This window comes from Lygodium microphyllum, chromosome 13 (assembly GCF_053477565.2).
Source record: "Lygodium microphyllum isolate KBCC chromosome 13, Lygodium_microphyllum_v1.1.10, whole genome shotgun sequence".
Lineage (NCBI taxonomy): Eukaryota > Viridiplantae > Streptophyta > Polypodiopsida > Schizaeales > Lygodiaceae > Lygodium > Lygodium microphyllum.
This window is the reverse complement of record NC_141147.1, coordinates 6,586,022-6,609,873: the sequence shown is the minus strand read 5'-3', so window position 1 is coordinate 6,609,873 and position 23,852 is coordinate 6,586,022. Positions and strand designations below refer to the sequence as shown.

General features: G+C 44.1%; 1 protein-coding gene across 4 annotated transcripts in view; it reads right to left on the bottom strand.

Annotated features, from left to right (window-relative positions):
- Positions 1-23,852, bottom strand: part of CPL4 (C-terminal domain phosphatase-like 4) — a 213,755-nt gene that overhangs the window by 175,542 nt on the left and 14,361 nt on the right. The gene's annotated exons all lie outside the window — the stretch shown is intronic.

Genomic DNA, 23,852 nt, shown 5'->3' with positions numbered 1-23,852 from the left:
CAAGGCTTATTGCTTGAGTTTCATTCTCAACTTCAGCATTTAGACTTAGCGTCAGAGCGATGGGCACACTTGACTGAATGCTATGTGGCTCGGGATAGGACCCATCAAATCAATCTTGACCATGAGCTTCAGAACTTTAACATCTCTAACTAAGATGACTTGAAAGTCAAGTTGGCCAAGTACCAACGTCTCCTTGCTGAATTCTCCACTATAGGGACTCCAAAATCCTCTAATGATCAGGTCACATTGTTTCTTAACAAGCAGCCATGTAAATACTTTAATTTTGTGCAACAAGTGGTTTCTCTATCCAATTTACCCACATTCTATGATTTTGAGTGTCACCTATAACCCTTATGCATGGCTGTTCAATTAGTTTTAGATGAATAATCCCTCAAAGGGAGCCCTCGTTGCTCATTCTCAAAATGGGCGAGCAGTAAGGGAAGGATAAACAAAATCAAACTTCACATCAAAATCAAAATCAAAATTAAAAACAAGCAGGTGAATCACAAGGAAACTCACCGTCTCAACTCAAATCCAAGTGGCAAAATGTACCTAAGAAGAATAGCTATTGTCAACATTTTCAAAAGGCTCACCATTTTTTATAACGAGTGTCAATCAAAGGGAAGAGACACAACACCAAAACCCAAGTCAAAGACCCCCACCCCTCAATCGAGCAACCCCCATCATTGAAGCCAAGGTGATGGCAAGGGAGTCAAACTCACACTGCCACCGATTCGCCATCTCAGTCAACAACGTTCTCAGCTCCACAGGGCTTGTCTGACTGGTCTGCTAAGGCCCACATCATCTCCCTAGAGACATGCGATGGGAGTCTCGTCCACATCTCTAACTTGCCTCGCGATGAGGTTACGTAGAGGCCCACTCGTCACGCAACCAAGCACATGAGCACCTGTTTGGATTGTGGACAGTGGAGCTACACATTGCAGGACTCCTACAGAGGATACCTTCCGTACACAAGCCCCTGCACCCTGGTGGGTCCGCGTAGGAAACAACTCTCCGATCAAGATCCAACCTCAAGGGTGCATCAATTTTGCCACTAATAAGGGTCCGAATCTGGCTTCCCTACGAACAATGAGCGTCTTCGGCATTTCTCTCAGGGAACTTGGCTATGACTCTTTATGAGTTGTCTCATCGTGAGATGGTTAAGGGCCTTCCTCGCCTAAAGCTAGCTCGAGATGTCTATAAAGCATGTCAGCTCGAGAAGCAGCACCGTACTCTATTTTCTCAGCAATCTACCAATACAGCTTAGGCACCTCTCAGATTAATACATGTTGATCTTTGTGGACCCACATCCATTGCTACCTTGAACAGCACGCTATATTTCTTTTTAATAGTGCATGATCATTTGAGATACATATGGATGTACTTCCTCAAGCATAAGTCCAATGCTTTGATATATTTCCCTACTTGGATGCTACTAATTCCTAACTAGACAAACCATCGCATTTGGTTGCATGAGAAGTGATAGCGGTGGTGAGTTCATCTCCCACGAGTTTTGCGAGTCTCCACACAAGCATCGCATCTCTCGCCAACTCACCTCTACCAACTACCCCTCTCAAAATGGACTCATAGAGCTTCGAAATCAAACAGTCATGGAAATGGCATGCTCTATGCTATTCGCAGCAAAGCTCCTTGAGTACCTTTGGGTTGAGGTTGCTAACACTACGGTGTACATCCTCAACGGGTGCCCAACTGCGGCTCTTCCTCAAAAGACACCGTACAAGGCATTCTTTGGCTCTCAGCCTATCCTATCCCACTTCACAGTCTTCGTGTGTCATACATACATACACACGCCAGATGATAAAATAGCGAAACTTCTTTGGTTAATTCATACTAGGCTACACTAGACTTACTCAATCAACATTCTCACTCACTATTTCACAACACCTAGGATGTCACATTGGATTGCATGTCTTCGTGTGTTGCATTATTTACGGTGTACTTATTCTTATCGCCTCACTTATGATTCTACTAAGGGTATACTGATTCTGATTCAGCAACAAATCTTGACACCCAGTGTTCCCATGGCGGCTACCTCTTCACCTCGAAAAGGACTCCCATTTCTTGGTCCAATCATAAGCAAGAGATGGTGGCAACTTCCACGGCCAAGGTTGAGTATGGGCTTTCTTCAATAGAACCACCGAGCCATCTACCTGAGGAGCTCACTGGTGACGCTTCACTTCCCTTGTGACTCTCCCACTGTTGTCTACTAGGACAATCAGAGTGTCATTGCCCTTGCAGGCAATCCAATTATTACACCACAGACGTGGCATGTGGGAGTCCCCTTCCACTTTTCCAAAGAGCAAGTTGAGCTAGGTACTATCCGCCTAGAGTTTCTGCCTTCATCAAACAATTTTGCAAACATTTTAATCAAAGCGGTTAACCGGTCAATTCTTCAATACCTTCTACCCACGATCGACTTGGGTACACCCTCCCCTACTTCAGATTGATAGGGAGAGGATGCTTCTCTTTTGCTTTCCCTTCAAATTTGAGAGGAGACGGCTCCTTCTCTTGATAGTGACAATGATAATGCTTACAGTTTTAAGATATATTCATTTATTTATTCTTTTATATTGTACTTATGGGCATTTGTAACTTCATCCACCCTGTCACGATGACATGATTGTAAAAGGGTGCTTGGGCAAGTCAACAATACCCTTGCAAGGGCACTGTCTAAGTTGCATTGTTGCATTGCATTTTGCGTGAGTATGACATCTTGCATGTCCCTTTGCATTACCCCATGCATTGGCATTCTATTCATGTAAACATGCATCTGTGAACATTTATCCCTTTTTTGTCTCTTTGAATGGTCCACTTTGGATCCACCATATTTGTGCATTGCACATGGCAATTCCCAAAACAATTCTCCCTAGCTTGCTTGCTTGCTTGCTTGCTTTGCTTGTCTTGCTTGCTTCATATCTTTGTTGTATTTGTGTCACCCACACCTTAGTCATTTTCATTTTTCACTGACACCCACTAATGGTAGGGATAGTATGCTTGTTTTGTGAAGGTCTTGGGACTGCTGAGCATCCCTTATCACTCTCTTGTTTGGAACACGGATACTCAATAGGACGAAAAATGATTTGAGACCCTCACTTAATGTTAAACCTATCAAAACTACAAAGCCCCCCAAAAAAGAACAACAATCTATCGTTGAGTCCATTTGCCTTTGCAAGACTTGGTAGGCCACTGGACAGCTGATGTGCACCCTTTGTCCGATGGTCTGGCCTCGCCAGGTAATCACTTGGGATCTCTTGGTAAGATAACCATCGCCTTTGTAATCTTAGTAGACCACCAGACAGCCGATGCACACCCTTTGTCCAATCCCTTGGTTGCTTTCGAGTATAATGCCTTCGAGTAAAAGATAAAGGAAAAAAAAAAAGCTTGGGTAGCCTACTTCTCATGGCACCGTTGTTGGGCCTGAGAGGGGGTGTTGAGCTAAAAATGCATTAGCTTCACTTAAACAGTCCCAAAACATGCTTAATTAAGAAGGAAACCTTGTTTACTTAAAAAGAAATACGTTTCTAGAAAGTACCCGTATCCCATAAGCACAAACCCACTTGGGAGGGCCCAAACTTTCTATAAATAGGTATGCTCCCCTCTATTCAATATTAATCTCGTTTTTGCAAATTTTAGGTATTTCAATTTACTGCCTACACCACAAACGGGGAGGACATCAAGGTTCAAGCTGGCCATTATTGTCTACAATAGTCTAGCATATGTTCCGAGCCTACCACACAATGATTGGAGCTGATTTCAGCATTCTGATTGTTGCTGCTAGTGGTTTTTCCTCCGTTTTTAGTCTTTCTCTCTCCTGCAGCCTTCCTTTGCTGTTTTCTCTCTCGTACAGTCTGCATTTTGTCTTTCTCTCTCCTCACCTGTGTTTTTAGTCTTTCTCTCCTCGCCACCATCTGCATCAAATCCAACCTTCCTTGGCTGCATTTGTTGGTGTTCAACATCCAAAGGCTGCCTTGCTGCGATTCAAGATATGTTCAAAGTACGACACACTCTCCAAATCATTACCCTTGCCCTGATCCTTGAGTTACAAGAGTTCGAGCTACAGTATTCATTCACTACATAGTGTGTTTGTTGCATAACCATTGCATATTCAATAGTCATATCATTTCATTCATTCTCTGTGTTCATTGTCTCTAAGTTACCCTAACCCTAACTGTGTTCTTCTATCATTTTGTGCTTTGTTGTACGGTGTTATTTGTGTTTCTGTGTTAGGGTATTTCTTCATAGATCCTACTACTCTCGAAGTTCTTCGCCCACCATCATTTACTTTCGAGGAGTGGCTTTATTTCGAGCAATCCTTTCCTCTCCTCCTACCTAATCTCTAGAGGATCTATCTTCAATTGGGACCCTTGGATTTTGAGTCGTGACTTTATGACTAGATCTTCGTATTCCTTCCAGCATGGTGTAACAGAACTAGTGGCTTCTCACCCGAGGTTGTGTTTTCTTCAAGTTCTACTACTCATCTGATCTCTTGACTATTTTCAAGCTCTCCTTCAGGTGGCATTCTTAGATTACAAGGTGGATCTTCTTCTCTTCACCTCACTCCTCTTTTGTGCTCCTTTCTCGGTTTGAGAGGGAGTATTGAGAAACCACATCATTTCATACAGTTTCCCTTCTTCACTCCCATTTTTTGTTTCAATTTCCAACCCCAAAAATGCTTTCAAGGGTCTTCAAAGAGTATTGAAGCGCCATACGAGAGACTTCAAGGGGCGAGACTCGAGACTATTCGTACCTATATATAAGCACATCCCATCCATTATTCACCACCACACTCACTTCTATTCATCAAACCTTCTCTCTCCTCTCCTTCCACCATCTCCACCTATTGTTGCTAAGTGCCAACCTCCACCACCCATGGAGTGCATTAAGGTGGCACTGGCTCCCTCCTCAGCTGGTGCTCCTTCTCCACCTTGCCATCAGCATCTCTTGGAGCTCCTCCATCTTGCATTTGGTGCTCCTCCTCCATCTGGCGCCTTCCTCCATCATCAAGCGTCTCTTTCTAGCTACTAGAGTTTGCATTTGCAACATCTAGTAGTTGCTCTGCCATCTAGCATCACATCACAACTAGTGTTTCCATCATCAAAGGTTCTTCATCCTTGCATTTGCAACTTCAGGCCCTCCTCCATCATCTGGCAACAGTGCACCAGTCCTTGGCGACATCAAGCCTTTGCGTTTGGGTTGTCCGGAAGGTCCCCTTCATCAACCAATCTTCGTCCCTGGGTTTGCATATTCAGAGGCTTCTTCAGCAGTCTCCCTGCTCCAAGCGACACCTCATTATCCTTGCATTTGCAGATAGAGGTTTCTTCAATAGTTTACGCGCTCCAAGGCATCCTTTGTGCTACAGCACCCTTGTATCAAATTCACTTCATTACTTCATTCATTCATCTGAGTTTCTCTTTGTTTTTCTCTTCTTAGTGCTTGTTGTGCTTGTCGTACACACTTTATGCTTCTCCCTACAAACCCTATTGTCTCTCTCGTTGCTCAATCATTTCTTGACACCCCTCAGGTTTCTTTTGGGGTTCTTGAGCCATCAAAAAGGGAGCTGAAACCATCCTTCCTTCTTGGAAAGCGTGATAATTCCCTGATTAAGCACTTAATTACAGCAATCAACAAATAAATATAACTTAAAATGCAAAAATTACCTTAATAATCTCGGACATTGGACACCTTATTGGCCCCAAAATTGACGGCCCTTTCAGTATTTCTTTAACTTGATTGCTAATGGAATGAGTTTAAGCTAAGATTCACAATCTCCTTTGATATTCCAAAAAGCCTCTTTGCTGTAGCAACAATCAGCAATCAATTCGGGCCAATTACCCCTTGATTTTTACCCAAGACTTGCACGAATGGAACCACCAACTAGCCAAATGTTGCCCCAATTCACAATGGATGGCCTGACATCTAAAATCCCTGTCAATTCTATGAATTTCAAGTGCTGATTTCAGTGTACAATGCCTTCTCCTATTGGCACAAGCCCCAAGGTGGCTGAAAAACCCTACTTTCTACAAAAATTTAGGGATTACAACAGAGATCTCTCTACTATCCACCAATTTTGGCTATCTACTCAAAATGGCTAAAAAATGTTGAGATCTCCTGAGAATGGGTTGGAGAAGGTGAAAGAAAACCAAGATGAGAGAGAAATCTTAATTTCTTCACAAGAAAACCCTGAATTCTGCCTGTTGCCTGGTCCAGCCAACATTTAATGCAGTCACCTATTGCCAAACACCTTCCAAATGCTATCATCTAATCAATAATGGTGTTGCCAATCCCTAGAAGGTGACTCCTTGCTGTCCCCCTGTCTACTGAGGCTCCTAGACGGCTAACTTCTGTAGCAAATTGTTGTTCTCTTATCAGAAAATGGACCGCCAACTCTCTCTCTCTTTTTTTCCGCAAAAGGTAATTGTATTAATTACGAAAAAGTTTTCAAGATTACAAGATACACGATGGCTCTACCCCATCATGTGTACAAACTGACTCTTTACAAAAACAGACGGCCAAAGAGTTACAAAATCATGGCAACGACGTGGAGGAAATTGCCATGTGCCAGGGGCGTAAGTCCTCCCGAGAGAGGATGTCAGAGTGCCGGAGAAGATCTATCTGCCAATACAAGAAACCTTTAAGCCTAGCAATATGCCGCTGAACATTATAAGCAGAATCAAAAAGGAAAGCATTCCGAATGGTCCAGTTGTGCCAACAGCCCCAATATCGAAGAAAGTGAAACAAGATCTTCATATGTGGCTCTGTCGGTGTGGGATATTTGGGCTGCGCAAAAACCCAATCAAACGGGCGAAGCGAGAAACCAACCACCGCTCGCCAGACGGCTGACAAGAATGACCAGATTTTCTGAGCAAGGGGGCAAGAAATAAAACGATGACGGGCGGATTCCACAGTGGTGGTGCAAAAGAAACAGTTGCCATTGGAGATTCGGCGCTTTGAAAGAGCTGAAGCAAGCGGAAGACCACCAATCATCACCCTCCAAAGAAAGACCTTATATTTGAATGGTGTCTTATTTAACCAGCCCTCCATCACAGTTACCCTCCACCATGACCAGGATTTATGCAATCCCCATAGAATATTAGCTTTATTAACCAGCCATTGATGATCTTTAATCAGAAGATGATACACCTGGTTAGCTGAAGCCTTTTCTAAATTCAGCCTGCCTGCAAAGTCCCAATCCTGCCAGGGACGATCTGTAGCAAGGGCGGGAAAGGGTTGTCTGCTCTGAAGCACCCTCAAAAGCTGTTCCCATAAATACCTGTATCCACGAGGGATCCTGAAAAGCCTCCTGGCTGTACGAAACGACATGAACACATTGCGACTGGCAAGAGTAGCATCCGAGACCGAAGTTAAGCCCATACGTGCCATACGGTTGAATTGTGGTCGAAGCTCATGTTTACCGTCCCACGAAATTAACCGCGAGACTGCCAACACTTCCAATTGAAACGAATTAGTGGCTAAACGATCCTCCGCTGGATGCCACTGAGACTTCCGGAGGACCAGTCTCCACGAACACACCAAATGGGCAAGCAGAGATGAGGAAGAGCTGGAGAACCGAGAATCTGCATTAAGAACATGCCACCACGAACCACGGATGTGGGTATTACCATGCAGAAGCCCGTGATCCTCAAGAAAATAACAGGCTATGACGACCCAAGGATGACAATCCGAGCACATGGCGCGAAAAAGAGACCAGCGGAGTGCTAGCATATGAGTGTGGGCATCCAAAATAGCCCCTCCACCCATGCGTTTTGGGGTGCATGCATGCGACCAAGAAATCCAAGAAATACCCGCATGCAAGGAATCCTTCTTCCATAACATGAAACGAATAGACATCGTAAGATCATTCAGTGTAGTAGTAGTCCAGGGTAGCAATGGCAATAAATATGTAAGCATTGGCAACATTATTGTCTGGGCTACTTTGAGGCGAACATGGAAGGGCCAGGCTTGAGACTTCCAATACAGAAACTTAGCTGCCAGTTTCTGTGAAATCCACTGTAGTAGCTTCTTTGGGGGAGCATCAACCCCCAAAGGGTACCCAAGATGCCTGACAATGGAGCCACGGGGGACAACCATTCCCTGCCAGTCCAGTGACTGCAAATCTGACTCCGTGCAGCTGAGAATGGCCGATTTCAAGGCGTTAATGCGAAGACCAGAAGCCTGACCAAAGAGAGCCCAAACATCTAATGCTTTGTGAAGGTTATCTTTGTCCGCACGCAGAATCATAAAGCTGTCATCAGCCAAGGATTGACCAATGAAGTGCTGTCCAGAGGGAAGCAACAATCCAGCCAACTGAGTAGAAGCTGCCATATGAGATAGCATCAAAAGAACCGGATGAGTCCCAAGGGCAAAGAAGAGAGGACTCAAAGGGCACCCCTGTCTGACAGAGCAGGCAAGGACAATTGGCTTGGTAACGCCTCCATTCAACATGACCCGCGAAGATGCTGCAACACTAATAGTGTAGATCAGACGAGACATCCGGGCACCAAAGCCCATAGCAGACATAAGTTCTACAATGAAAGACCAGTCCAGATAATCAAAAGCCTTTTCTAGGTCCAATTGAACCAGTACGACCTCCTGATTTGAATGCCTTGCATAATCAATTGCCAGTTGTGCAAGGTGAGAAGACAACAGGAATATAATGAAAAACAAGACAAGACTAGATACCATGACTAAACAAGAACTAGAACTCAAACTTCAAGTTACTTACTTGGAGGTCTTGACTCCTTGAGCTCCCAAGACTGGCATTGGCAAGACTGAGGAGCTCTATGGCGAGCCCCTCCTTTTATAGGTGTTGGAGGGCAGCTAAAGATCTTCTAGGATGTTCCATGATGACATCATCGATTATACACGCCATGATATGGTATATGTTCTAAAAGGTTCTACAATAACATGGAAAGGGTCAGTAAGCATGGTCGGCTCAAGGATGTCCTGTTAAGGGCGCGTTTGCATGGGATATAGATTCATATGGCTTGAGCAAGAATTAATCTATACACGTGATCATGGCATGTCCTGACATCACCCCCTCCTCTAGCAATAAGTTCCACGAGGAGCGGCTAGGTGGCTTGGTCCAAGTTTGTTGGATTCCTCTTGTGAAATTCTTTAACTTTGAGAGGTGCTGTTTGGAGATATTCTGTAAATTCCCAAGCGCAATTTGGAAGGGAAACAAAGAGCTAAACTAAGGTTTCCATCAAGGACCTCAAATTCTTCATGATCTTCAATATGGACCAGTGGTGGGGGATTAGATCTCTCCCCCCTGGGCCCTCACTGATGAGCTATGGTATGGCTCAAGCAAGTAAATATGGAAGACTGGGGGGATCTTCATGGTGTTGAGGAGTTGGAGTTGATAAGCAATTGGGTTGATCTGGGCTACGATAGTGAAGGGCCCAAATCTCTCGTGGTCTAGCTTGGTGGAGGGCCTTCTTATCTGGAGGTGATGCCCGAGTAACCATACTTTATCACCGACTTCGTATGCTGGATATTGGGGACGATGCTGGTCCGCATAGTGCTTGTATTGATTCTAAGCCTTCTGGATTTATTGCTTGAGTTCTTAGCGTATATTTGCTAGGTGTTGAGCTTTATCTCGAGTAGCAGGGTTCTTTACTTGATTGGAGAGATGTATGTCCATCCTTGGATGCCGGCCACAATTTGCAAAGAAAAGAGTTTGCTTGGTAGATGCATGGATACTATTATTATAAGCAAAGCCTACAAAGGGCAAGAGCTCAAACCAATCATTCTAATGGTAGTTGATGGTGCAGTGGAGATATTGTTCCAAGACTTGATTTACCCCTTCTATTTGACTATCAGTCTATGGATGATTGGCTATAGATAACTTGACTTGGACTCCAAGGAGATCACAAAGGCTCTTCCAAAAACTAGATATGAATTGGGGACCCCGATCACTGATGATGTCGTCTGGGAGTCCATGTAATCTGAAAATGTATATGAGGAAGAATCTAGCAGTAGCTATGCCTGTGACGGTCTTCCTCGTAGGGATGAAATGTGACATTTTTGTGAACCTATCTACCACAATAAGAATACAGTCATATTTATCTAATTTGGAAAGATCTATTATGAAATCCATGGACAGAGAAGACCAAGGTCGCACTGTAATGGACAAGGGTTGCAGGAGGCCATGTGGTTTGTGACAATGTACCTTGGCCTTGTTGCAAGTGTCACATGATTTCATATATTCCTTAACTTCTTTTCACATTTGGGACCACCAAAAATCTCATAAAATAAGCTCTAAGGTCTTATTAACTCCAAAGTGTCCTGCTCCTGCTAGGGTGTCATGGAGTTGTTGGAGTACCTGGAGTCTCAGCTTTTTTAGAGGGATGTAAAGTAGATCCTTATAGTATAACAATCCATTAGTTTTCTAAAACTCACAAACATCATTTCCTTTTCCCTCTTGAATTTTTCTTTTGACATTGTTGGCCACATCATCATGCGGCAAGGCTTCACGAATTAACTGGATCAAGGTGGGGTCATCTTGGTGATAACTAGAGATGGTTGCTAGCTAGAGGTACTCTAGCTTGAGTAGTATTTCTCATTGTTAATCAAAAGCTTCTTCTCCCTTCTCAGGTACCAAGTAGAATCTTCTTGATAAAGCATCTGATTGGCATTGTTGGCATCCTGGGCGATAGGTGATGACAAAGTCAAACCTAGATAAGAAGTTACTCAGCAGAATTATCTTCGATTGAGGATGCGGGCTGTCATAAAGTATTCTAGATTTTTGTGATCTATATAGATGAGAACTTTATGGGCTACACCCTCTAGATGATGAGGCCAAGTATCAAAGGCATCTACAATGGCAAGGAGTTCTTTGTCATGGATCTCATAGTTTATCTCTAGAGGGGAGAACTTCCTTGAGTGAAATGCCACTAGATGCATATGACCATCATCTCCATGCTGGGACAAGATGGCTCCTAAGGCATAATCTGATGCATCGGTTTCCAAGAAAAATGGCTTGGTAGAACCTGGGTGAACTAGGATCGGGGCAGTAATGTCTTCAGGGTCTGGAAGATGTTCACAGTTTGGAAGGCCTTTTTGGCTTCTGGGGTCCATGAGAATTTTGAGTTTCCCATGAATCTGGTGGAGTGGTGTGGCTATCTTTGAGAAATCCTTGATAAATATCCTGTAGAAGTTGGCAAAGCCAAGGAAACATTGGACATGTGGGTGTCTACTAGTCAATTATAGTCTCAATGAAGATTCCTCTCTAGGAGACATTGTACCCCAAGAATTCCACTTCTGTCTGATGGAAAAAACACTTCTCAAGTTTTGCATATAGTCCCTTTTCTCTAAGCTTTTCCAAAACTAATTTTACATGGTGCTCATGCTCCTTTGGATCTTTTGAGAATATCAAGATATCATCCAAGTATATAACTACAAAATCATCTAGATGCTCTCGGAAGACATCATTCATCATATGTTGAAACATTGCACGAGTATTGGTGAGACTAAATGGCATAACAACGTACTCGAAGTGACCATACCTTGTGCGGAGGGGCTATCTTCCATTCATCTCCTTCTCTAATCCGTACAAGATTGTAAGTCCCTTATAGATCAATCTTTGTGAAGATCTTGGCTTTTCCACGGCATTCCAAGAGCTCTAGTATCAACGGCAAAGCGTATCAATTCTTAATTGTTATCTTGTTGAGTCCTCCATAATCCACACACATTCTAAGTGACCCGTCTTTCTTCTTCACGAACAAAATCGGGGCTCTAGCAAGAGACTTCGAGTGCCTAATGAACCCCTTGGCTAAGTTCTCACCAATGTTCTTGCGTAGTTCAACTAGTTCATCAAGGGATAGCCTATAGATGGGTCCAAAAGATGGTTGCGCTCCTCATGGAGTCCTATAGCACAATCATATGATCTATGCTTGGGCAAGAGATCTGCATTCTTTTTGTCAAAGACATCTTGGAATTGTTGATACTCGCTTGGTAGCTTGACGGACTCATCCTTACTAGATTCATGACATGGTATATGATATATCATGTAGAACGGTTCCTGCCTTGCTATGTGCATAAAGGCTTTGGCTCCTAGATATACCAACTTTCCTTGATTTTCACGACGTGTAATCTTTTGGTTAACCCAATTAATTTCTGGGTTGTGTTTCTTTAGCAAAGGTATCCCAAGGATGATTGGATTTGTGGGACTAGATATGACATTAATGTTGAGCTAAAAATACATTAGCTTCACTTAAACAGCCCCAAAATATGCTTAATTAAGGAAGAAACCTTGTTTATTTAAAAAGAAATGTGTTTCTAGAGAGTGTCTGTATTCCATAAGCACAGCCCACTTGGGAGGGCCCAAACTTTCTATAAATAGGTATGTTGCCCTCCATTTAGTCTTAATCTCGTTTTTGCAGATTTTAGGTATTTCAGCTTGCTACCCACACCCCGGACACGGAGGACATTGCGGTCCAAGCTGGCCATTATTGTCTACAACAGTCTGGGACCTATTTTCAGCCTACCATGAACTGTTCAGCTCTAATTTCAGCATGTTGACTGCTGCTGCTAGTTTTTCCTGCATTTTTAGTCTCTCCCTCTTCTGCAGCCTGTGTTTGCTGTTTTCTCTCTCCTGCAACCTGCGATTTTAGCCTTTCTTTCTCCTCACCTACATTTTAGTCTTTCTCTCTCCTGCACTGCAGTTTGCATCAGATCCAACCTTCCTTGGCTGCCTTTGCTGATGTCCGACATCTGGAGGATGCCTTCCTGCGATTCGGGATCCATTCAGAGTACGACACACTCTCCAACTTATTACCCCTACCTTGATCCTTGAGATACAAGAGTTCAAGGTACAATATTCATTCACTCTGTAGTGTGTTTGTTGCATGAGCATTGTATATTCAATGGTCATATCATTTCATTCAATCTCTGTGCTCATTGTCTCTGAGTTACCCTAACCCTAACTGTGTTCTTCTATCAGTCTGTGCTTTGTCGTACGGTATTATTTGTGTTTTTGTGTTAGGGTATTTCTTCACATGCTATCAGAGCCGAGTTCTCTAAGAAAAACCTAGGTCTTTATCTGAAAGCTCTACACAAAAAGCAAGAATAACAAAAGGGCAAATGACTTTAAACACTATTTCCGCACTTCTCACATACGAGCTAAATCCATCAAGGAACGAGTCGGAGTGGACCTCACAGCTTGCTTCACAAGCTCCATACATGACCGGACAAACATTGGCTACCATAGAGTTCCACGACCTTACGAGATCACTGCAGCTGAGTACAATATCATTTTGATGCATAGAGCCCAGTAGTAGATAGAAGGTAAGTCTGAATTTCACCCTTTAGATTCGGTGCACTGATCTACTGACCATGCAAGAAGGGCGGAATCTCCACTTAAGACTGGCTATCCGCAAGTGGAAACTAACATAGAGTCCACTCCATTGCCTTTATACTTATTCTCTCCGGTGCCAAGTATGTCTACCATTTCACATTCTATTAACGATGATTCCCCTTCTCCTATTGGTATGGATGATTTTCCTGATGATGACGGACGTATGCAAACCAATTTCTAGTTTATGAGTAATGAGGAAGACAGATATTTCTTTATGAACTCAAGACTAGGTAGCAGTTGAAACAAGAAACTTTGAGTACTCCTTCCACTTCTATTCCTTTCAACAATTTCATTTTCAAATGTCAAAATGAAGTAGATGCATATTTATCATCATTATTTCAATTAAATGCATTTAATGGACAAAAGAAATGCACATTATTTCCCACATCTACATCTATTAGAAATTCATTTAATCTCCCTCCCATCCTAGCCTCTTATTCCGCTGCCACATCCTTTCAACCTCCATTAAGTGCACCACATGTTGCCTCTCATGTAGGATCACATCTGTTTTCATTCACCACACTAGGGGGTTCTCCAAATTTAGACACAACCGTAAGGACCCCATCTCTTCCTCAGCCGAGTGGTGTTTCACATTTTCCTCACACACTTTCGGGATCATTGTAGCTTGGGTATTCCCCCCAGTCTCTCCCGATTGTGGATCAGTTGGTACCACAACTTACATCCATGGCATTACCTAGTGGAACCTCAGGTCATTATGCTATGTCCAAGCTGACATTTGGACAGGGCTTACGTGGTAGATCCTCTGGTCATCATGCTATCGTCAAACATCTCCATTACCACCACCACCACTATCTTATCCTCCACATCCATCTTACCACACGTGTCCGACACCTCGTGGTTCTACCTCATCTTCCGCCAAGCATGCATTCAATGACAAGACTCGTTTTAATGCATCAAACTTTACAACTTTGTCAAACTAGATGAGACATGTCCTTAACTCAAAGAACATATGGGATCTTGTGCAGGGGTTGAAACCCCAACCCCATCCCGCACTTGTTCCATAGGAGGTCATCCACTCATGAAAGGCTAGGGATGCCTTCAATGTTGTCGAGCTAATACAGGGCTTATTGCCTGAGTTTCATTCTCAACTTCAGCAATTTGACTTAGTGTCAGAGCAGTGGGTGCACTTGACTGACCACTATGCAACTCGCGATAGGACCCATCAAATAATTCTTGACCATGAGCTTTAGAACTTCAAAATGTCTGACCCAAGTGACTTGAAAATCAAGTTGGCTGAGAATTGGCGTCTCCTTGCCGAATCCTCCACTATAGGGACTCCTAAATCCTCTCACGATCAGGTCACATTGTTTCTTAACAAGCTGCTGCGTAAATACTATGAATTTATCCACATTCTATCAATTTGAATGTCGGCTATTGGGTTATGCATGGCTGTTCGATCAATTTCAGATAAATAATCCCTTAGAGGGGGCTCTTATTGCTCATTCTAAAAAGGAGCAGCAAGGAAAGTGTAAACAAAATCAAACTTCAAATCAAAATCGAAATCAAAATAAAAAACAAGCAGGGGAATCACAAGGGAACTCCTCGTCTCAACTCAAACCCGAGTGGCAGAATGTACCTAAGAAGAATAGATATTATCAACATTGTCAAAAGGCTCGTCATTTTGATGACAAGTATCCATCAAAGGCAAGAGCCACAACACCAAACTCCAAGTCACAGACCCCCGCCCCTCCGTCGGGCAACCCCCTGTCAAAAGATGACGTACCAGCGAGACAGTAGGGTTTGCGGGGAGGAACACGGAGTGAACTCAGCAAACATGAAGAAGAGAAGAGAAGAGAGAAGAAACTCTGATGAATGGAATGATGAAGTTCCGAATCATGGAGTGAATGTGATACAAGGGACCAAAGGTGCCGTAACACAAGGAAGATGATGAAAACAGCCACGAACCACGAACTGCAATGTCCTCTTGAAGGGTGTGAGGGTAGTGGAGAGGTTGAAGAGAAGAGGCGACGGCCTGAATGAGTCAGTCGTGAGGAATGAATGAGAGAGTGGCCTATAAATAGGCACAGTTAATCTAGGATGGCACCCCTTTTTGGGGCTGCAAACCCTAAACGCAAAACGCAAAAGCGCAAACTGCGGGTGAAGGGTGAAGGGTTTCTCAACACCCCTTCTCAGGCCCAAAAAGGGGAACAAGAGAAGAGTGAGGTGGAGATGCAATGCTTATGCAACAGGTGCTACTTGGAGAGTGTCCCTCATGGGAAAATTGTTCACTTGCACAAGCACCCTAGTACAAAGATGATGAAAACATGCAATGCATAGGAGGAATGTCGGACTTTGTGTGGTGCCGAGAACCATAAGGATATGCCCATACTCGATCTCGGGAGGTGGCTCCATACCGACCAATGGACGAAGGCAAGAAGAAGAGGAAGAAGATGTAGAGAATCCCGAAGATCCAAGATTTCCACTGAAAAGGGAACCTACAATAAAGACCAGTAGACAGAGCGAACTGGAGAACCCAAAACACAACCTCGGGAGAGAAGCCACTGGCTCCGTGCATCCATGTTGAAAGGAATACGAAGGCCTCGTCACCAAGTCGCGGCTGAACCTCTGAGGTCCCGATCTAGGTGGTACCTGGAGATCCTGGGTATCAGTAGAAGAGATGGCTAGTCGAAGATAGCCACCCCAAGAAAGTAAAGGATGGGTGAAGTACTTCATGTGGAGTAGGTTCCCCCTCTGAGGTGGGAGGTAGAGGGGGCCCCCATTAAAGTCAAAGAAGAAGTAGATGCCCCCTTTGAGGGCAAAGAAATAACATCCCCCTCTGAATCCCCCTTTGAAGTAGATAGGGAATCCAAAAACTCATGGATCACGAACTCCAAAATGTCAGATGACGAAGGAAGTACCGTCGGTCGTGCTGAAGAAGGTATCTGGGGTGCCGAAGAACTCCCAAAGATAGCCTCTCGAATCTAAGTAGTCAAGGGTGGGGAAAGGTGGGGCTCAAAATGAGCAAGAGGTGGGCAACAGTCGCTCTGTCTCAGTGGAGCGGACTGGGTAGCCGAAGAAGAGGAAGGAGTCGAGCAGCCACTGTCTCTCAAAGGAGCAGACTAATGAGGAGACGGTATCAAACAATCCTTGTCTCTTGATGGAGTGGACTGCACAACCACAGGCCGTGGTAGCCACTATACCCGAAAATAGGTAGGAGAAGAATGCCACTAGCATTGCGACGATCTCCAGGAGATCATAGTGCCAATCAATCCTCCATGTGTTCGAAAGGACTTAGTACGCATCCAATGGGTCTTATTGCCTTAAGCATAGTACTTTGTTAGCCGATGCAGAACAATCTCTGTGGCCCAGAAAGGAGAGGTGGCACAAGGAGTGCCTAGTGGAAGACGCATATACTCTCGAGGGGTGGGGAGCAAAGGTCGAAGTCGGCAAGCATCGGTGGTATGTCCAGTGATGCCACAGTAGGAGCACCCAGTAGTCCGGTCATCTGTTGGTAAAGAAGCCATGGATACCAGTGTGCCTTGCTGAAGAAGGAAGAGGTCAGCCACCATGAACCACAAACCACAATGTCCGCCTCAAGGGGTGTGAGGGCAGTGTGAAGCACGAACCGCAATGTCCGCCTCAAGGGATGGGAGGGCTATGGAAGGGCTGGATGTGAGCTACCAATGGGAGGAGGAGGCAACCAGCAGTAAGAGGTTGCAACCAATAGAAAAACGCAGGTGAGGAGAGAGAGAGACTAAAAACGCAGGCAACAGGTGAGAGAAAGACTAAAAACGCGGGCAGGACAGCCTGCAAGAGAGAGAAAGACTAAAAACGCAGGTAGCAAGTGAGAGAAATACTAAAAACGCATGAAGAACAGCTTGCAGGAGAGAGAAAGACTAAAAACGCAAGCATGACAGCCTTTAGAAGAGAGAAAAACTAAAAACGCAAGAAAAAACAGCAGCAGCAGTCAATATGCTGAAATCAGCTCCGACAGTGTGTGATAGGCTGAAAACAAACGCCAAATTGTTGTAGACAACAATGGCCAGCTTGGACCGAGATGTCCTCTGCGTCCGAGGTATGGGCAGCAAGCTGAAATACCTGAAATCTGCAAAAACGAGATTGTTTTCTGAATTGGAGAGTAATCAGCAACAGTTGCTCTGTTGTAAACAGTTGTAAACTACGGGTGGAAGGCTGGAAACAGGCATCAGACTGTAGATAACAGCAAGGGACAGCTGAGACTGCGATGTCCTCCGCGAAAGGGGTGTGGGCAGCAAGCTGAAAACACCTGAAACCTGCAAAAACGAGATTTTGATGTAGTGGAAAAAGAAGAGAAGTGGAAGCTGAACCCGCCGCCCGTCTTTGCCTTCACTGGAGTGGAGGATCTTTGCCGCTAGGTGAGCAGATCCAGCTCTGATACCATGTCAAAAGATGACGTACCAGCGGGACAGTAGGGTTTGTGGGGAGGAACACGGAGTGAACTCGGCAAACATGAAGAAGAGAAGAGAAGAGAGAAGAACCTCTCATGAATGGAATGATGAAGTTCCAAATCATGGAGTGAATGTGATACAAGGGACCAAGGGTGCCGTGGCACAAGGAAGATGATGAAGACAGCTGCGAATCACGAACCGCAATGTCCTCCCAAAGGGGTGTGAGGGTAGTGGAGAGGTTAGAGAGAAGAGGTGACTGACTAAATGAATCAGTCGTGAGGAATGAATGAGAGTGGCCTATAAATAGGCACAGTCAGCCTAGGATGGCGCCCCTTTTTGGGGCTGCAAACCCTAAACGCAAAACGCAAAAACGCAAAAACTGTGGGTGAAGGGTGAAGGGTTTCTCAACACCCCCATCAGGAGAAGTAGAGCGATGGTAAGGGACAGTGGAAAGGTCAAATTCACACTGCCACCAATTCACCACCTCAATCGACAACGTTCTCAACGCCACAGGGCTTTTCTGTCTGGTCTGCTAAGGCCCACATCGTCTCCCTAGAGACATCCGATGCAAGTCTCGTCTACATCTCTAAGTTGCCTCCCGACGAGGTTACGTAGAGGCCCACTCGTCACACAACCGAGCACATCAGCACATGTTTGGATTGTGGACAGTGGAGCTACACATCACATGACTCCTACAAAGGATATCTTCCGTACCCGAGCCCCTGCACTTGACGGGTCCGTGTAGCAAACAACTCCCCGATCAAGCCAGCCTCAAGGTTGCATCAGTTTTGCCACTAACAAGGGTCTGGATCTCGCTTCGCTGGATAATGTATACCATGTCCCTTAGCTTGAGGTAAATTCATTATCTATTTAGCAGCTTTGCCGGTTGGGGAGAGTAGTTTTTTTTTTATAGTGACCACAGTCGAGGTCCTTGACTATCAAACTAGTTTAATGATAGCTCACGGGTGAGGCACAGCCTAATGGCCTATACCACATGACTCATTTTCTTACAGAGCCGACAGCCGAGGGCTCCATATTCCATAGCTTCCAAGCATTAGCCACATCTCAGGAGCCTACGAACAATGAGCGTCTTTGGCATTTCCGCCTAGGGCATCTTGGCTATGACTCTCTTCATGAGTTGTCTCGCCATGAGATGGCTAAGGGTCTTCCTAGCCTGAAGCTAGCTCCAGATGTCTGTAAAGCATGTCAGCTCGAAAAGCAACACCGTATCCCATTTCCACAACAATCTACACATAGAGCTCAAGCACGCCTTAGATTGATTCACGTTGATCTTTGTGGACCCACATCCATTGCTGCCTTGAATGGTGCGTTGTACTTCTTTTTTATAGTGGATGATCATTCGAGATGCATGTGGATGTACTTTCTCAAGCATAAGTCCGATGCGTCATATATTTCTCTGCTTGGGTGCTATTGGTTCAAAACTGGATGAGTCATTGTGTTTATTGCATGAGGAGTGATAGCGGTGGTGAGTTCATCTCCCACGAGTTTTCCGAGTTTCTATAGCAACATGGCATCTCTCGTCAACTCACCTCTACCAACTTCCCCTCTTAGAATGGAGTCGTAGAGCATCGAAACCGGACAGCCATGGAAATGGCACACTCTATGTTGTTTACAGCAAAGCTCCCTAAGTCCCTTTGGGTTGAGGCTGCTAACACTACAGTGTACATCCTCAACCGGTATCCAACTGCGGCTCTTCCTCAGAAGACCCCGTACGAGGCATTATCGGCTCTCAGCCTATTCTATCCCACTTTAGAGACTTCGTGTGTCATACATACACACACACGCCAAATGATAAAATAGGGAAACTTCTTCGGTTAATTCATACTAGGCTAGACTAGGCTTACTCAATCAACATTCTCACTCAGTATTTCACAGCACCTAGGATGTCACATTGGATTGCATGTCTTCGTGTGTTGCATTATTTACGGTGTACTTATTCTTATGGCCTCACTTATGGTTCTAGTTTATGATTGCCTGGGTACACTGATTTTGATTGGGCAAGAGATCCTAACACCCGGCGTTCCCATGGTGGCTACCTCTTCACCTTGGAAAGGACACCTATTTCTTGGTCCAACCATAAGCAAGAGACGGTGGCAACTTCCACAGCCAAGGTTGAGTATAGGGCTCTCTTCGATGGCACCACTAAGGCCATCTACTTGAGAAGCTTACCGGCGGCACTTCACTTCCCTTGTGACTCTTCCATCATTGTCTACTACAACAATTGGAGTGTCATTGCCCTTGCAGGAAATCCAATGTGAGAGCCCACTTCCACTTTTCCATAGAGCAGGTTGAGCTAGGCACTATCTGCCTAGAGTTTATGCCTTCATCAAACAATTTTGCAAACATTTTGATCAAAGCCGTCAATCGGTCAGTTCTTCAATATCTTCTACCCAGGATCGGCTTGGGTACACCCTTCCCTACTTCTTCAAATTGACGGGGAGAGGGTACTTTCCTTTTGTTTTCCCTTCAAATTTGAGAGGGGGCGACTCCCTCTCTTAATAGCGACAGTGATGACGCTTACAGTTTTTAGATATTCATTCATTTATTTATTCTTTTATATTGTACTTATGGACATTTGTAACTTCATCCGACCTATCAGGATGACATGATTGTAAAAGGGTGATTGGGCAAGTCAACAATGCCCTTGCGAGGGCACTGTCTAAGTCGCACCATTGCATTGCATTTTGCGTGAGTATGACATCTTGCATCTTCCTTTGCATTACCCCATGCATTGACATTCTGTTTACGTAAACATGCACCTGTGAGCATTTATCCCTTTTCGGTCTTTTGGAGTGGTCCACTCTGGATCCACCATATTCGTGCATTGCACATGGTTGTTTCCAACACAATTCTCCCTAGCTTGCTTGCTTGCTTTGCTTGTCTTGCTTGCTTCATATCTTTGCTATATTTGTGTCACCCCCACCTTAGTCATTTTCCTCTTTCACCGATACCCAATAATGGTAGGGATAGTATGCTTGTTTTGTGAAGGTCTTGGGTCTGACCATCCCTTATCACTCTCTTGTTTGGGGCACAAATACTCAATAGGATGAAAATTGATTTGAAACCCTCACTTAATGTTAAACCTATCAAAACTACAAAGCCCTCCAAAAAAAAAGTCTCATTGATTCCATCTAACTTTGCAGGACTTGGTAGGCCAATGGACAGCCAACATGCACCCTTTGTCCAATGGCCTGGCCTCTCCCAGGTGATCACTTAGGTTCCCTTGGTAAGATAACCATCGCCTTTGTAATCTTAGTAGGCCATTGGACACCCGATGCACACCCTTTGTCCGATCCTCTGGCTGCTTTGGGACAGGATGCCGTGGGGTAAAAGATTAAGAAGGAAAAAAAAAAGCTTGGGTGGTCTACTTCTCGTGGCACCGTTGGTATGCTCCCCTGCATTCACTCTTAATCTCGTTTTTGCAGATGTTAGGTATTTCAACTTACTAGGTACACCCCAAATGGGGAGGACATCATGGTCCAAGCTAGCCGTTGTTGTCTACAACAATCTAGCACATGTTTCTAGTCTACCACACAATGTTTGGAGCTGATTTCAACATGTTGACTACTACTGCTGGTTTTTCTTGCGTTTTTAGTCTTTCTCTCTCTTGCAGCCTACGTTTGTTGTTTTCTCTCTCTTGCAGCCTGCATTTTTAGTATTTCTCTCTCCTCACTTGCATTTTTTAGTCTTTCTTTCTCCTCACCTGCATTTTGAGTCTTTCTCTCTCCTACACTACCGTTTGTATCAGATCCAACCCTCCTTGGCCGTGTTTGCTAGTGTTCGACATCCAAAGACTTCCTTGCTACAATTCCGGATCCGTTCAGAGTACAACACTCTCTCCAATTCATTACCCCTACCCTGATCCTTGAGATACAGGAGTTTAAAATATAGTATTCATTCACTACATGGTGTGTTTACTGCATGAGCAGCATTGTATATTCAATAGTCATATCATTTCATTCATTCTCTGTGTTCATTGTCTCTAAGTTACCCTAACCCTAATTGTGTTATTCTATCAGTTTGTGCTTCTTCGTACGGTGTTATTTGTGTTTCTGTGTTAGGGTATTTCTTCACATTAAAGCGTACATGAGATTTCTCATTGCCAAGAATTACCATGAGTGGTTCAGTTTCCTTGGTAATATCTCCAAATGCTAGAGGTCTTCCCTCCACGACTTCAACTAGTGTAGGATTGGTCTTTTGGACTACTAGAATTTGGTATCTATTCACAAAGCCATCATCAATGAAACATGTGGAGGCCTTGGATTCGACCAGGGCTTTGAGGGAAAGAGACTTTCTCGATAGGATCATCTGGACTATGACAAGGAAAGTTTCCGAGGGTGTGGCTGGAATCAAGAGACCCTTTCTTATATCAAGGTCCAGTTGTACAGTCTCATTCACAACCGGACATCCTCATTTTCTTGCTCAAGGGTAGTTACAACAACTCTTGGGGTTCTTGCCCTCTTATTTGGACAATTTAGGGCAATGTGTCCAAGGTTTCCACAATATAGGCATAGATGATTCTCTCTTGGCCTTTGCTTTTCTTGTGGGGTCAAGAGCTAGAATTTGGTATTATCTATTTGCATTGGTTCAAGCTTGGTTTCTTCTCTGATTGGAGCTGGGTTTCGTTACCGAGGCCTTAATTCTTCTCGCTTTTCTTGCTTCCTCTCGAAGAATCTATTATCACATTGGATGGCTTACATGATATAATCGTTGAGTGTTTTTGCCTCAAGCATAGAAAGCATGATATCCTTGATGTCATCTCGAAGACCCCATCTGAATTGACTAATAAAATACTCCTTATGCCAAGTGAGGTCATAGGTTAATTGCTTAAATTCAAACCTATAAGCAAAGACACGGTGGTTACCTTGCTGCAGCTTCCGAAGTTTTGTTTTTGCTACTTGATTAGTGTCTGCATCTCCAAATGTGGAAGTGAGCTCGCAAAGAAATGCCTCATAGTTATGAAGTACCGGTATATTCTTTTCCAAGATTGGAACGAACCATGATAAAGTTTGACCATAAAGCAAAGTCCCAATCAATCCCCCCTTGGACGTATCATTTGGATACCTATCTAGTTGCATGCGGATATAGAGCTTTACTTTTTACAAGAATCCCCTAAACTTCAAGCGGTCACCATTGAACTTCTCTGACCTAGTAATCTTGGATTCTCTTGTTAAGGGTTAATAAACACACGAAATCATCTGATCACTTCCTGTGTTGTTCTACAAGTCTCGGATTTGATCTTGCATCTCTTGAAGCGCAAGGCCTAGATGCATAGGGTATTCTATTTGAAGTTGCACTTGTCCTTCATTCAAGTCTTAAATTTGTTGTTGGAAGTTTTGAAGGGAGGCCACGATTCTTTCAAGGGTCACCTCCATGGTGCTCAGTAGGGCTAGAAACCAATCTTGCCAAATTGTTATGGGAGCACTAGACTGTGCTCAAGAGACTAGAATAGATACAAGATTTGTTACAAGAATTCATACTTTCTTCTCCAAAGTGCAATCTATCATAATCCTATATCATCACTTCCCAAGGAAAACAAAACTATGCTATGTAAACTTCAAGACCTCTTGGCATAAATATAACATCTAGCCATTCTCACAATATCTAGATACTTTTATTGAAGGTCCAATAATTGCTTATGTAAAAGAGGTTTTTCATCTATCTGCATGTTAATATGCAATCCTAACTGCCCAGATTTCACAAGTAAATGAGTCATGAGGGTCACCAACAGAGTCCCACTGCAGCCAACCTCAGTTGTTAATCCAGCTTGTGAGCTATCCTATTTGTGCATATAGGAGCAAAGCCAACGTGGCTGTTGCACGCTCTGTCAGCTAACATTTGGAAGCGAAGCACTACCCTTGTGGGCATGAGAGAGAGAGAGAGAGAGAGAGAGAGAGAGAGAGAGAGTGTGTGTGTGTGTGTGTGTTACTTTCTTTTTTTTTCCTTTTTTTTCAAGCTTCATACAACAAGGCAATCGTATTGGCATTGCCAATGTGAATGAGTAGTATCACCATGCGTTGACAAAATTTAAATCCCACGTGGAGAGCTTTGTAACACCATGATATCTT